Here is a 16,985-nt window from a genome sequence, read left to right on the forward strand (position 1 = left end):
TTTGAAGGATGAAGTGTGACATGCAGGTGTCCTTCCAAAAGGCTCTGAAGGAGAGTCCTCCATCCCAGCCTCTCCCGTAGCTACTGGTGGCAAGCCACAATATTAGCTTTTTCTCAATTTAAGGTGTCCCTTGGTGTTGTCCTTGTGCATCTTTTGTCTCTGCTATTTTGTCTCAGAGGATAGTTGAAATTTGATGAGGGCTCAACTTGAACCAATATGACCTCATCATAACTAATTACAAATCCTTAATCTTCAAATAAGGTGACATTCTGGATGGACTACCAAGGGCCAGGAATTCAGCATATGTTTTGAGGATACTCTTCAGTCCATATCACAGCTTCCCCTAGTCTCTGTCCCCCACCATAGGATGATAGTCTTTGTTAAACTTTTCCAATCCCTTCTTTCCCCAAGTCAAGCCCAGCCCTAACTCTACCTTCAAGATGACCCCATCTTAGAATCTAATCCTCTGGGCAAGTACATTCAACAGTATTGAATGCTCTCACATTCATTAATGTACTTCACCCTAAAGCACTCACTAGGGAAAAAATGAAAGCCTTTTTCTAGTGCTCTGTCCTTGATTCAGACATGTTTGTAAAATCTGTCAATTAGTTTCAAGTCCATTTCACAGGGATTTAGGAATGCAGTAGCTCTATAGTTTGTCTTTGTAAGCCTAAGCTGAAACTTGAAAGGAAAACCAGAGCTAGGAATAACCTTTCAATCACTTGCCAAATTAGATTTTTGTTAAGTGTTCTAATCTTCTCACACAGAGGGATGGACACACATGTCTTACCATGTGTCCCTTCCATTGTACTCTTGGCAACTCTAAGCCAGGAATTGCACACGTATGTATAAGTGCATGGTTTTCTTTCCTTTTATCATGTAAAATTAAAATTCAAGTGCCATCAGGTAGGGAGATCTGTGCAAATTGCCTTTTGGGTGTGAGCCAGATTTCTTGTACTGTGCTGTGAGTGAGGCACCGCATGGCTAAAGTGCTTGCTTGTATTTCTTCTGCAGTTGTCACACCCGTCACCAGCCACCCCCACCATGGTGAGAACACCCTGCAGACATCTGTTCCTTTTGAGCAAATGCCACACTTCAATGAGTTTATCCTTTCTACCGGATAAGACATGTGATAAAACATGCTTTGCAAAAAGTCCACTCCTGATTCAATAAAGGCACAGAGAACATTTGTTTCAGAGGTAAATAAAAGACCTAAAATGTGGAGATGACAAAGTTTTGCATTTTTCTCATCACTTGCATTTTATCAAAGGCAAGATTTCCATTGCTAGGTATGGTGCACCTTCGTTAATTTACTAGAGTGTAAAGAAAAATAGGGAGAACTAATAAGTGTTTTGGTTGACACACATAGGCGCCTTTCCATACAACAAAGTGAAAAGGCCTGGAAAGAGATGTAGTTTTCTGTGTGTCTTTACTCTGCGCCTGGAGCAGTGTAGCCCCAGCCTTTGAACAAGGTCAGGTGCATTGTGCATGCCAGTGATGTGAAGAGCACTGAAAGATTCCTGGAGGGGCTGTCTCGTCAGCAACAAATGGCTCTGTGGGGGAGGAAAGGGGACCCCACACAGGCTGCCTCTTTATTCCCCAAAGGTAGAGGCCCTGTAGGCTTTTAACAAGCTGGAGTGAGTTAACACCTGCTTCCAGCAAGAATGTACTCAGACCCTCTGGTCACAGGTAGCTGACTCCCTCAGGGGCAGGGCTGGAGGCCCCTTTCAGGAGGGAAAGTTTTGTCCCACCAAATCAACAGAAATGAACAGTAAACAGTCATGCAGTGTCTTAAGGCTGGTCAGAGCTAACTCTCAAAGTAGACAGCAAGGAAAAATAGCCCCTGAAAATGTCAAATATGTATGCATTCACATGCTGTAAAGAGCTGTCCACTTTTGTATTTCAACATTACCTTTGAAAATATAAATCATTTTATTAATCATCACAGTACACTTCAAAGACTAAGGAAATCTGCCATGTACAGAATGAATCAATCTGATAATTGATATTTTTATTGAACCTTACTGTGTGTGGCTACCAGAGAACAAGTCATTGGGCAATATTGTAATGATAAGCTATAATCCCTCTTTTAAACACTGAGCAGGCAGATTGTTTGGAAAATGGGACATGCACACAAAACATTCGAACAAATAGACAAATAGGTGTCGAAACTTATAAAAACATACCCCAAGTATTGATAGAAGATGTGGGTGCTCAGTTTCTTTCTAGTGGAGGCCTGAAAGAGAGTGGCTGTGGGTATCTTTCAGGAGTCCCTACACTCCTGTAGAGAACCTGGAGCTTATTTTGGAGGCTTGGGCTTGGAGGCAGGGCCATTCATTTACCATTGTTAAATGAATTAATTAAGACTTTTGTAATGATCACAAAAGGTAATGGGCTTACCTCTCTGTTCTGGACATGTAGAAAAGATGGCTGACACAGTGAAGAAAGTAGAGCAGAAAGATCTAAGCAGCCTCTGGATAAGACAGACATCTCCGTGGATGAGAACAAAAGGAAAACAGAAACTGCAGGTTTTCTTGGCTCTGGAAGTAGGGACGGGTGGTTGAAAGTATGGCCCCTATGGGACAAGGAATTCAAATTCAGGGCTAGCTGGAGCAGAGCCATTGAACAGGCATCTATGTGATGTTAAAACGGTCAGGCCTCTCCACTCTACTGGGAACTATGGCTTTAGATGCAGCTGTGAGTGTGAACAAATGAGGGGCAAAGGCAAACCGTGACTCCTAGGAACTCAGCCAGCAGTTTATAGACCCCACAAAGGATCTGCCAGTCCCCTCAGTTTCTTCCCTTGGCAGTGTGGGAGGGCTGGCTACGCAGAGAAAACCTGTAAACTCTAAGGATGGGAAGAATTGGGAGCTGATGCTCAAAGTGCATCCAAACTGCAAACCCAAATTCCCAAAGCAGATTAACTTCTCAAAGGACAGCCAAGAAACAAAAGACTTGAAAGAGCAATTTATTCCAAACGAAATTTATCTTAGAGAGTAGTCTGAAAAGACATGAGACTAATTTTTTGAATAGTTTAAAGGCATATATAAAGCCATTTATGCATTAAAGAAATAAAGTATGGGACAGAAATAGGCAGGAATGAAATACAAATGGACAAATTAAGTTCCATCCTCTGCTCCTGCCTTGCTAAAAGAGCTGAGTACCAAACTAGCCATAGATTCTTCACATAACTAGGAAGGGGTAATAAACCTGGGGTGCTTATAAAACACTATGAGACAAAATGAAGGTCCCTGCAGTCCCTTTGATGATAAAGCTCCTTGATTTATAGGTAGCATGGGATTATGCTGAAGCTGAGAGCCTTCCTGCCCAGGGCTGCACCTGCCTACTACATGGGACCAGATGTCAAGTCACTGAATAGCATGCCATTGAGGAAGGATGCTGGTCCTCTCTCTCTTAAGACATTCCCATCACTTTTATACTTAAATACATGGGTGTTCAGGCTTTCTCCATAAAATTTGGTTTCCTGACCTGGGATGGAACTTAGAAATTACAATTATTGACAATGTTCTGTGATGATTATTATGCAGGGGACAATATACAAGAAATCTCCCTCTCTCTCTCTCTCTATATATATATATAGATAGATAGATAGATAGATAGATAGATAGATATAGATATAGATATAGATATAGATATAGATATAGATATAGATATAGATATAGATATAGATATAGATGGATGGATGGATATATACTTGCACACAGAGAGAGGAGAGAGACAGAATGGGGACTCCAGGACCTTTAGCCACTATAAATGAACTGTGTGCCTTTAGGAAAACATATATATTTTTCTTTAAATGAATGGAATATTCTGTAGGTATCAACAGATCAAGTGAATTAGGAATTTTGTTAAAGCTTTTTGATGATTCTATACTTATGGTGAAATCTCCATAACCTTGAGTTTTTCTATTTCTCCTTGTAATTATTTGGGCTTCAAGTACATTAAAGCTCTATTGTCACTATAAAAATGTTTAGGGTTCACTTACAGTCATACATCACCTACAAGGATGTGTTCTTAGAAATACATCCTTATGGGAGGGGGAGGGTGAGGAAGGATCAGATCGCAGGCCACACCAGGAGGTTCGCGTCCGCCTCAGCCCCGCCCCCTCCGCCCCGCCACCCAGCGCGCCCACCCGTGATCAAGGCGATGCTCATCTTCTACAACCACGGGAAGCCACGGCTGTCCAAGTTCTGCCAGTGAAGATACCCAGCAGCAAATCCTCAGGGAGACTTTCTATTTGATATCTAAGAGAGAGGAAAATGTTTGTAATTTCCTAGAAGGAGGATTAAAGTGAGTTATAGACATTATGCAACACCATATTTTGTCTTCTGTGTGGATTCCTCAGAAAATGAACTTGGCATTTTAGATCTAATTCAAGTGTTTGTGGAAACATTGGACAAGTATATTGAAAATGTCTGTGAACTGGATTTAGTATTCCATGTAGACAAGGTTCACAATATTCTTGCAGAACTGGTGATGGGAGTAACGGTCTTGGAGACCAACATGAATGAGATCGTTACACAGATTGATGCACGGAAGAAGCTGAGAAATCTGAGGCTGGCTTAGCAGGAGCTCCAGCCCATGCTGTATCAGCTGTAAAGAATATGAATCTTCCTGAGATCCCAAGAAATACTAACATTGATGACAGCAGTATAAAAGTGCCAAACCTGCCCTCTTTTAAATAAAATATTTAAAAGGCCGCTCCCAGGTAAAATCCAGGGGGCAGTCATCTAAGTTTACCCTGCGATTGTTTACCAAAAATAGGGGACAGTGTTAACTTTGCTCTTGGATTTAAGTCAAGGTGCTGTATAGAAGTTGTATAAATTCACTATGGAAGTTCAATGTTACTTTCCCTGCTCAGTGGCTTTAAAGAAATTGAATAGTTCCAGTGTGATTCCCCCCCACTTCTAAACTGCATTACTGTGCTCACATAGAGGCGTGCCTCTATGTATTGGTTATCACAGTATCTCGAAAAGTGAGATATTTCTTTAATCATGTACAACGCAAAATGTTGGTATTTTGTATGGATCAGAAGTGCAGCATTCTTAAATTCTTTCTGCTGTTTGTTGCAATTGTCATTTAAAAAACTTGGGCTGGAGAGATGGCTTAGCGGTTAAGCGCTTGCCTGTGAAGCCTAAGGACCCCGGTTTGAGGCTCGGTTCCCCAGGTCCCACGTTAGCCAGATGCACAAGGGGGCGCACGCGTCTGGAGTTCGTTTGCAGAGGCTGGAAGCCCTGGCACGCCCATTCTCTCTCTCCCCCTCTATCTGTCTTTCTCTCTGTGTCTATTGCTCTCAAGTAAATAAAAAAATAAATAAATAAATAAATTTTAAAAAAACCAAGTGTGTATTGCCTGAAAACATTAAATAAACTGCAAGGTAACTGGAATAAAAAAGAAATACATCATTATGTGATTTTGTCATTGTGCAAACATCACAGCATGTATTTATGCATCATCAGTGGCTGCAGTACACTAACTTATGGATCTCATGATCTTATGGAACCACGATTCTCCGTTATTATTTTAGTCAATTAGTTATTAAGACATATAAATATGGACTGGAGAGATGGCTCTTGCCTGCAAAGCCTAAGGACCCAGGCTCCATTTTCCAGTACCCAAGTAAAGCTAGATGCACAAGGTGGTGCATGCATCTGGAGTTCATTCGCAATGGCTAAAGGCCCTGGGATGCCCATTCGTCTCTCCATCTGTTTCTCTTGCTCTCTCAAATAAATAAACAAGATTTTAAGACATAAGTAAGAAAATATTACCTTCACCAATGTAGTTACTGTCTCATGGTTTGTTTGTTTTTTTTTAGAAATTTTTATTTATTTATCTGACAGAGAAAGAGTGCTCCCCTTTGTGCATCCGGCTAATGTGGGTCCTGAGGAATCAAACCCGGGTCCTTTGCCTTTGCAGGCAAATGCCTCAACTGCTAAGCCATCCCTCCAGCCCAATGTCTCATGCTTTTCACTTATTTGTATAGATCCGTATTTTTCATATCAATTTTTCTGTCTGAAAGACTTTACTTGATGTTTTGTAGTGTAAGCCAACTAGTGACAGATTCTTTTCACCTTTAAAATGTCTTTTATATATTGTCCTTATTTTAGAAAAAAATTATTTTATGTATAGAATTGCAAGCGCACAGTCTTTCTTTTAGTATCAAGATTTTTTTCTCTCTAGCCATCTCATTTTTATTATTTTCTGTGGAAATACTATATTTACCCTTCTTCCTCTGTGTGTAATGTATCATAATTCTCTGGCTACTTCTAATATTTTGCCTTTATCACGGGTTTGGAACATTTTGATGATTATGTACCTTGATGTAGTTGTATTTCTTTTTCTTGTTTGAAGTCTTTGTACTTCTCACATCTGAGGCTTTATAGTTTTCACATAATTTAGACACATTTCAGCCAACATTCTTCCAAACAAAATGTTTTTCTCCTCCCCTACCCCTTTTAGGACTGCAATTATATACTTATTAGATGACTTGAAGCTTCCTTACAATTCTCTAAAGCTCTGTTGAATATTTTGCCTCTTTTGTAAATCTATATTTCAGTTCAAATAGTTTCTATTTCTGTATCTTCAGGCTCATTGGTCTTTTCTTTGGTAATGTCCAATGTGACGCTGATCTCACCCAGTGTGCAACTACCTAAAACTTCATGGTGTTTATCTCCAGGAGCTTGATTTGCATCCTCTTCATCTTTCACTTCTCTGTCAGCAGTCTTTTGTCTTTTCTCTATACAATGTAGAATACAGTTTTGCTGATTTCGTATCCATGACAAATGCTATAATTTATGTCTGTTTTGGTCAACCATGCTTTTTTGCATGTCTGGTAATTTCTGACTGGGTGCCAAAAATTCAAATTCTATTTTGTTGATTGCTACATATTATGATCCTATAAATAAATTTCAAGCATTGTTCAGAGATGCAGTTGAATTTCTTGGAACAGTTTGATTCTGTCAGGTCTAACTTTCAAGCTAAATCTTTTGCTAAGTGAGCCCCATGCCAAATTTAGTTTAGGATCATAGGTATTTGGAGGTTGTTAATAAAAAGTTATTTTAAAATTTAGTATGGGGGCTGGAGAGATGGCTCAGTGGTTAAGGTGTTTGCCTGCAAAGCCTAATGAGCTAGGTTTGATTCCCCAGTACTCATGTGAAGCCAGATGCACACAAAGTTGCACATGTCTGGAGTTCATTTGCAATGGCTGGAGGCCTCTCTCTCTCTCTTTCTCTCTCTCTCTATCTATCTATCTATCTCATTCTCCCTTGTAAATAAATAATTTTTTAAAAGAATTTAAAATTTAGTATAAGGATAATCTTGTCCTATTGAGATAATACTACCCCGAGTACTGCTAATTATAAGATCTGTCTGATAGAAGTAGGTACTATTTCCAGACCTTTGTGATCCCTTATTCCAACACTTTCAGATAGTTCTACCTTCAGCCTTTCCTTGTGTCTTAAGCGACATTTTATGGCTATGAGAAAACCCCTGAAGGAGAGAAAAATGGCTCATGTGCAAGAGGAAGGCCTGGGGAAGCTTCAGAGTCTTCTAGAGTTCCATCATCAGGACCCACATAAACATCTGGGTGTGACCATGTGTGTCTGTAATTGGAGTCCCATAGGGCAACAGCCACCTAAGAATCACTGGAGCTTGTGGGGGTGAGGAGGTTGGCAATCAGTAAGAGACTCCAGCTCAATTAAGAATGGCCACATGACATTCCGCTCTAACCACTGCAGGCTAGAACATGGGGCACTACATGGGCATATATGCCACCCATGTGAGCCAAAAGAAAGCCCCACCTGAAACCAGGTAAGTTACAAAGAATAGTTTATGTGACTCATAGTTCTAGAGACTGGGAAGCCCAGGAGCATGACAGTGACATCCCTTCTGTGACTGATGAGGGTTTGGGGGCTGCATTATGGCATGGCAGGTGGCATCAAAAGATGAGACAGAGCAAAGATGCCAGCCTGAGCCTCACCTTTTTGTAAAAAGCCATAAATATCATCATATGGGTATAAAGACTCTACATGACTCGAAGACCCCTTTTCCAAATATCATTAATATATATGTGAGGGGATTAAGTTGGTAATACATGACCTTTGGGGACACCCCAAAGTAGTTTCCTTACACATTTCTATGTATTGATCAACTCAGCTAAATACTTAAAGCCCTTTTCAGCATCTCTTCACTCTGCAGAATTTGGCCCAGCCTGACTCCCCATGCCACTTTCTCAGCTTAGAGAGGTCACCAGGCTTTCAGGCATTACCCTTTCCTGTGCCACACTGGGGAATTCTTTCAGAGAAGTAAACTGGAGCAATTTTAGGTCTTACCTCACTTGTTTACTCTCTTGGGTATCATTGGCGTTTATTGCCTGCTGTCTAGCAAGTCTTTAGTGCTTACCTCATTAATCTTGTTTGTGGTCTTACTTATTTCAGGTGGGCATGTAAACCTATTATTCTATATTGATAAAAATCAGTCATCTCCTCAAGTATATTTTTAAAGTAAAGAATTTATGTAAAGAAAAATGTCACAAGCTCATTGGTCTAATGTCATATGAGAATAGCAGAAATTATAAAAGTCCTTTAAAATGCTTGGGGCTTATTGTTTCTAATCATCTTTGACTTCAGGGAAGTAACTGAGAACTAGATATGACAAGAAATGTAACAGAATCCACACTGTTCCTTAGAAGAGTAAAACAAATTCACCTTTAACCTCTGAGCCATCTCCCCAGCTGGTTTGTCTTTAGGGGTTAAATTTCTATGCTTGTTAAGTCACTTCTCAATTAGGATCAAAGGAGTTCGCATGTTAAAGGAGGTAGGTAATCTTCTGTAGGAGTTTTTAAAGAGCTGAAATACCCTAGTCTCTGGAATACAATGGAATTTGTTTTGTTCAAATTTTATAAATAAAATAAATCTTATTCTAGCACCCAGTTTGGTTATCAGAGACCCATCATCACTTTGGATTAAAAAAAAATTGGATAGTAAACCAGGCATGATGGCACATGCCTTTAATCCCAGCACTTGTGAGGCAGAGGTAGGGGGACCTCCATGAGTTCGAGACCATCCTGAGATTACACAGTGAATTCCAGGTCAGCCTGAGCTAGAGTGAGACCCTACCTTGGGAAAAAAAAAAAAAAAAAGCACTGCATGGCAACCCAGCTGAAATAGTGTTTTCCTCCTCCCACAGCACTTTAAGTATCTGCAAAACAACCAGTACTTTTGATAATCCCTCAAACTTTCTTCTTACTTGGTTCCCATCTGATATTCAACCATCTCTGGAAAATTGTATTGAAATCACCTTTTCCCTTTTGTTACTGGTGATCTGTGAGCATAATCTTTATATGGTCAGTCAACCATTTCCAGTAAATAGAAGCATACAAGGTTATTGGTTTTCATCTAGTTTACAAATTAGAAAAGTAATGTTAAATGTGACTTTTGTAGACTTCTCATTGGATCCTTTATAATGAACCCAAATTTACCAATAGGCCTATCTGTATAGATGGCCAAGGGGATGAACTAAGACAGTGTAGGAAGGAAATCCTTAGTGGCTTGTAGCTAGCACCAGTCATTCATTAATGGGAATTTTACAGTGAAGCTGGAAAGGCCGCCTCACATCATGCTCACATTGCTATCTTTGCTCACTTCAGCTTCCCCAGTAATACAATGCAGAAACAACTGCTGAAGGACCCTCATAACTTACAAGAGAATGTTAACACACCTCATGGTTTTGAGTGTGTGAGATGAAGAGAGCCCAACTCTATGGCACTTAAAGTAGAAACAAGGTTGATAGTAAATGAAGTATTGCCATTAGTCTTTATGAACCTTGTTAGACATTTTTTAAAACTAAGAAATATTTTTAAGAGGAAAGAATGAGTTTAGTCACTGGCATAAAAACTGCCTGACAAAAGCTTAAATTGCCATGCTCTATTAAAAGTAAATGTTGGGCTGGAGAGATGGCTTAGCAGTTAAGCGCTTGCCTGTGAAGCCTAAGGACACTGGTTCGAGGCTCGATTCCCCAGGACCCACGTTAGCCAGATGCACAAGGGGTTGCACGCATCTGGAGTTCATTAGCAGTGGATGGAAGCCCTGGTGCGCTCATTCTCTCTCCCTCTCCCTGTGTCTCTTTCTCTCTCTGTCACACTCAAATAAATAAATAAAAATGAACAAAAAAATTTTTTTTAAATAAACGTATCTGGTAACCTCCAAGTCAGCCTTGTACATTTTAGCAGCACTCTGTATATTCCCTGTCTCCCCAGGCACTAGGCCAACTAATAGGTTCTGATAAACTCCCAGAGTGATGCGATACAAGTTCGAACAAGATTTTAGTAACATTACCCAGCTGTGGCCTCCTTAGTTGTTTCCTTACGTAGGCACACCAGAAGCTTCTTTCTGTTCGAGCTTTTGCTGGTCTAGTCTGTCCTATGCAATTAACACCTCATTCTACCCCTCTTCTCTGCACTTAACTCTGTAGCACATTTTGTCAGTATAAAATATAGTTAATTATCACATTGTCTTGTCACTAATTGCTATTTTAGATGTTTTGTTTTCCCAGCCCAGTGTTAAACTTTTTGAGAACAAAGAGTATTCAAATTCTTTGGCATACCATCCTGACTTCAATGAGGCTCAATACCTACCTGCCACACAGCTATATATTCAACAGTTAATTGACTCTTAGATTTAAACCATATTTAAAAAATAAAAACAGAAAGGCCAAGCGTGGTTGCACACGCCTGTAACCCCAGCACTTGGGAGGCATAGGTATGAGGATCACTGTGAGTTCAAGGCTACCCTGAGACTACATAGTGAATGCCAAATCAGTCTGAGCTAGAATGAAACCCTACCTTGAAAAACAAAACAAAGCAAAACAAAACAAAAAGCCATGCGTGGTGGTGGTGCACATCTTTAATCCCAACACTTGGGAGGCAGAGGTAGGGGAATCACCATGAGTTCGAGGCCACCCTGAGACTACATAGTGAATTCCAAGTCAGCCTGGGCTGGAGACCTTACCTCAAAATAATAATAATAAAAAACATAAAAATAAATAAAAATAAAAACAAAATTATGTCTTAAGTTTTTCCCCTCTCCAAATTAAATATTGCCTCGGAGGCATTACAAAATATTCGACTAGTTGTTATAAAATTTTATGTTCTCTCAAAAGGCAGTTGTAGGAACAGACATGGTTTGGATATGGTTTGAGTGTGTCCTCCATGGGTTTAGGTATTGGAATTTAATCCTCACTATACACTATGAATTTGGGAAGTAGGCTAGGATTAGATAAGGTCATCATAATTGAGCCTGTATGTTTGAATACTAGTGGCTTTAAGAGCAAGAAAGTTAGATAGAGAATTGTTCTTTGTCACTTGTTATATTGAATATACTTTGAATATCCTCTAAGAGTATGGTATGATTAAAATCTTGGTCTCCACATTACCCAGCCTCCCCCATAAGAGCTCATTGCCCCCCACGGTCAGCATGAAGACACCACAGAAGAAAAATCACAGTCCCTTGTCATGAACAAAAGGCTGGAATAGTAGGTCAAAAAGGGCTTCCCCAAAATGGAGTCACCAAAGACATAACAGGGAGTAAATCATCCATATTCTTCAAGGAACCAACCAGCCATTATCCCTCCCTTGCCTAACAATGCCTCCAGGTCTAGGGTTGCCTTCCCCCTTATCTCCCAGGTCACCTGGTTACTGGTCTGGTGTCACACCCTGGCTATGTTAGATCTCCCCTAAAGAAACCTTTCTTTTTCTTCACCCTTCCTCACCTTCTCCCAACTGAAGAACTCCAGTAAAGCCCACTACCTGTAATCCCAAATTGACTGGTTCGCTTTTGAGAGTCAGTCCTGGCAGCTCATGTCCCCCACCCCAATAAAAACTTCCATCTTTGAAAAAAAAAGTCTTGGTCTCCAGGGTTAGAGGAGCAGTAGATTGTATAAGAGGTGGGGTGTACTGCAAAGTGCAGTTCATTAGAGATTTACTCTCAGAAGGTAGTTCCAACATGACCTCTTGGGTTCTCTCAAGAGAGGATTTGTGGGCTGGAGAGATGGCTTAGCAGTTAAGCGCTTGCCTGTGAAGCCTAAGGACCCCGGTTCGAGGCTCAATTCCCCAGGACCCATGTTAGCCAGATGCACAAGAGGGCGCACGCGTCTGGAGTTTGTTTGCTGTGGCTGGAAGCCCTGGTGCGCCCATTCTCTCTGCCTATTTCTCTCTCTGTGTCTGTCACTCTCAAATAAATAAATAAAAGAGAGGACGGTTATGAAAGAAGGAAGGAGGCAGGAGAGATGGTTCAACAGTTGAGGTGTTTGCCAGCAAAGCCTAACAATCTGGGTTCAATTCCCCAGTACCCATGTAAAGCCAGATGCACAAAGTGGTACATGAATTTGGAGTTTGTCTATAGCACCTGGAAGCCCTTGATGCATCCATTCTTGTGGGTTACTGGGTCCTCCAGGGCCAGCCACTGTTCCCCCAAGGCGTCCAGGCAACCGTGGTGAGCACTTGAAAGAAAGAATCACTTTCGTGAGACAGCCTCTGTGAACAGCTTTGTTTAATCCATAAGGAAATGGGTTTATAAACAGTTGAGGATTCTAAGGGGATTAGATGTACAAGGTTGCTTACTGATGCCTAATTAGCATATGGGGCATACATTCCAGCACATAAGCAATGGTAAAGGGTATGTATGTGGTACAGGGGGATGGGCTGTGCAAAGGTGCTGGCTGATACCATATAAGGAGTTTCCTAGGCAATTGGCCAAAGATCACAGGGTTATGGGCAAAGCCTAAGTTCAGGTGTGCTTGGAGAAGAAGTGGCCTCCTGTAGCCCAGGGGTCCTTAGCCTTGCCTGGTAGTTCAGGCCTGTCTACTGAAGGCTCTAGCCTGTGTTTGGCAGTGCCCAACACATTCTCTGCTTGAAACTGAATAAACAAACCTTTTTTATTTTAAGGGGAAGGAGCTGTAGAGACGCCTCAGCAGCTAAGGCACTTGCCTGCAAAGCCTAGCTATCTGAGTATTCCCCAGTACCCATGTAAAGCCAGATGCAAAATGGTGCATGCACCTGGAGTTTATTTTCAGCAGCTGGAGGCCCTGGTATGTCCATTCTCTCTGTGTGTCTCTCTTCTATCTCTCTCTGCATGCAAATAAATACATAACTTTTTAAAAAGGAGGAAGGAATTTTCCTCCCATTGTTCTTCCTGGCTTGTCATGTGATCTTTCCTCTACAAAGATTCCACCATCCACCATTAACTATAACGTCCCTGCCTGAGCCAGAACCTGCATGTTTGCATTTTTAGCCTGAAGAGTTTGATATAAGCAAGCCTCTTACACAGTTACCATCATATATTATAGGAACATGAAAATAATTAATATGTCATATGAGGCTCAACACCAGCAGCAGATGCCAGTACAGAGGCCGTCACTAGATGTTCATCACCTTGAACTTCCCGAACTGTCATCTATGTTTCCTAGCCTCAGAAATTTTGTTAAAATAACACTCATAAAAGCTCTAACACACTGATCAAAAAAGTGCAATACCCCAATATGGTGACATCATGGGAAAAATGAACTTTTTCTTCAAATGCAATAATTTTTATTCTAACTCAGATTGAACAATGGATTGATTATATTAGGAATGATAGACCCATTCTTCTGGCCTGTCTGGAAGAGTTTAAAGTGGGGCAGATAGAAGTTTGGAAATGCAAAGAACAAGATCCAGGTCAAAGGTCTTCCTAAGGAGGGAGGCTTTGTGTCTCCTTTTAGCATCTGTCCACCACAATCTTCAAAGAGCAGGATAGTGCAGAGCCCAGAGCAGGCCTCGTTCCTCTGCCTTGAGATTGGAGACAAGATCACTGAATTGCAGGCTGATGACCCCAGCTGCAGAGTGAAGCTGTCGGGCTCGCCTTTCATCACCCTTTGTGAATGACAGAGCCTCCTCTTCCTATCTGGTTGGCATCACTGACAAATTCCACTTTTCCTCTCTTGAGACAGACTTCTTCAGCTCTGCCCATTGGGATGCGCACATTCCATTTCAAGATGAGCTAGAAGACAGCCTTCATCATAAGCAGTAGTAAGTGGTTGACATGGCACATTGTAAGGCTCCCGAAAGAAGAGAAAAGTCTTCTAGGAGCAATGTGACCCATCCAGCAACCGGAAAGGAAAAATTGGGATGTGGCTTAAAGTCTTCACTAAAATGGACTGGAGCATCAAGAGATCACATTTGCACCAATATTGAGATTATTTTTTTTCTGACAGTTCCTCTCCTCTGTACAGTGGCTACAAAGTTCTCTCTCTGGCCACATTCAGTGAAGTTCATTTTTCCTCCTCTCTCCGATGGAACCTTGGCTTTGGGAAGAGAAGAGACGTAAGCCAGAGTGAAATTGCCAAAGTTATGGTTCTCAAGTAAATGAGATTTTCTGTAATGCTTACCAACTGTCACCAGGTCAGATGTGTTTTTCTGCTTGAAGTCCCTTGATGCATTAATTTCTCTGCTGTCTGATGATATCCCCATGAAAGTGACCGTTGCAGCCATAAAAACATAAAAAGGAAATGCATAGCATGACTGGTACACAAAAGGACAGTAAGAAGTAAGAAGTAAAAAAAAAAAAAAAAAAAAAAAACTGGGAGAGGAATAGAAGAGAGGTCTCCAGACAAGTATGTCATTAGCTTGGTTCTCAAATCAGAGGGCAATTCACACACCACTGCGCCCAGAGCTGCTGGAAAATGTGGGTTAGCTGAGCTAGGATCCTAAGAGGTATGTGCATATTCTCTTGAATGTAACACAGCAATATTTGAAAACCTTTTTACAGCAATGAAACCACAATGCAAAAGTAGCTGAAAATGGGGCTGCGCTTTTGAGTTAAGAAGCTGAGCAGCAGGGCTTCCCCCTTGACAGCAGAAGCCTCCGGGAGCGTCCGTGTGGTTGTCAGCTTGGAGATGGAAAATCACTCCTCTAGAGGGTTTTCAGTGAGCTGGCATATGATAACACGAGAATTGCACTCCTCTCCATACAAATAGCTGCAGTGTAAATTAGAGAAGCAGGGTGCCTCTGTGTCTCTCTACTATACTCACATTCAGTTTCTTGGGGGTAAAAATGAGTATCACTTATAATAAATCTCACATCTTAACCCCTACCACCTATTTATCTCAATTGCTTTCCTTCAAAAAACATCATAATAATATTGCATGCCTCCTATGTCCAAGGAACTACATGGTCACTGAAAGATATATTTAAGATAATAATAGTAGTAACAGTAGTCAAGTAACAATAGGAGTCCCATAAAGACCACTTCCTACGTGTGCCAGATACTGTTCAAAGCTCTTTGTACTTGTCAAGTCATCCCATCACTGCCACTTACAACTTGTAGATGAGGAAATGGGGAAGAGAGGTTAAGTATTTACCTAGCAAGAGCTGAGATTTGAATTCAGACAGTGTGGCACCATTTCTATTCTTTTAGATTATTTGCCTTCTGTGCACTTTCTCTGGGATTCACCAGTATGCTTTTATTTGTTTCATCTATAGTGTAAAAGAGAAGTTGCTTCTTCTAGAACTTTTAGTCCCTTCCTCCATTTAGAGCTTCACAAATGTACACATGAGATACGCGTTGCATCTTTCCATCCCAAATCATTCATTGAATACCATCTCTTTGTTATGTACTTTATGCCATCAGTTTCATTGATTAAACATGCATGGTGAATTTTTTTCATCAGGGAAAAGCCTGAAGATTAATTGATTTGCTCATAAACTACCAACTAATAAGGATCGTTGCTGGATTCTAACCCACGCTCATTTCACTATCAAGCCCATATCCTTATTTTCCCCCTATCATTTCAAGTTTGGCCAAGATTTGTGAAGTGGTTAAACTTGCTCCTTAATTAGAATCATTCGTACCACAGTTCCCTTTCTTCAACTTTCTTCTTGTGTACTGCTTGTGTCCCCATGTGATCCTCGTAGTGTGTCTTCAGTTTTACAAAGCACAGCATTTCCCTTACTGACCATCAGGCATCTGAAGCCTGCAAGTGGGGGGAAGGGCAGATGCTCCTTCCCTGTTCTATAATAGATCATGAATATAACATGGGGTAAAGTTAGAACCTTGGACACACCAAGTCCTGTGGCTTTTGCCTGCTTCACGCTGTATCCTGTGCTCTGGTCTGCTCAGAATCATCTAAACATCTGAATATTTATGATCTCCTTCATGCATCAACATGCATCTCAGAACTTTGATTACTTGAGTGAAACTAATAAGAGCTGGCAAAGTCAGGTCGGATGAGGAGAGTTGAGCTAGTTTGGAAGATGGGTGAGAATGACAGATTTGTCTCTGTTTAAGATGGCTTGCACTTCCATTTCCTACCAAACCAGCAAGCAAGCAGTACAAGTAACACACATGGGCCTGAAATGCCAGATGAGTGGTTGCTGCCCTCTGGTTCCTTCAGTGAAGTTCAGTGGTCCTCTGGAGCAAGCACTTTGCAACAATGGAGGCCACACACCCTCAGGCTTGCAGACTTAGGCAGCAGTGCCCTAAGGCTACTAAGGCCTAGGGTACAAGTGCTATCCCATACCATATGAGGAAAGGCTTAGGGCACCAGCCCCACTTCTGAGTGCTGTGCCAGACTTGCCTATGGCAGAAAAAAAACTCCTTGATGCTATATGTATAGGATTAAGAGGTGTTCATACTGCCCCTAATTTTCATGGAAATTGGAAGGCCATGTTAACGAACCAGAATCACTTGTACAATGTGGCTTTAGATATTTCATACCCATTGGATGGAGTAGACATTCTGGTGAAGAAGCAAGCCATAAGAAATGTAATCTGAGGGTTAGACAAATGGCTCAGTAGTTAAGGTGCTTACCTGCAAAACCTAAGAACCTAAGTTCAATTCCCCAGTACCCACATAAAGCCAGATGCTCAGCATGGTGCATGCATCTGGAGTGTGATTGATTGTAGTAGCTAGAGGCCCTGGTGCACCCATTCTCTG

General features: G+C 41.2%; 1 pseudogene; it reads left to right on the forward strand.

The window, feature by feature from the left end:
- The first annotated feature begins 3,987 nt into the window (after positions 1 to 3,987).
- On the forward strand, positions 3,988 to 4,706 carry LOC101608759 (annotated as a pseudogene).
- The last annotated feature ends 12,279 nt before the right edge of the window (positions 4,707 to 16,985 follow it).

The sequence above is a fragment of the Jaculus jaculus genome, chromosome 4, assembly GCF_020740685.1.
Source record: "Jaculus jaculus isolate mJacJac1 chromosome 4, mJacJac1.mat.Y.cur, whole genome shotgun sequence".
Taxonomy (NCBI): Eukaryota; Metazoa; Chordata; class Mammalia; order Rodentia; family Dipodidae; genus Jaculus; species Jaculus jaculus.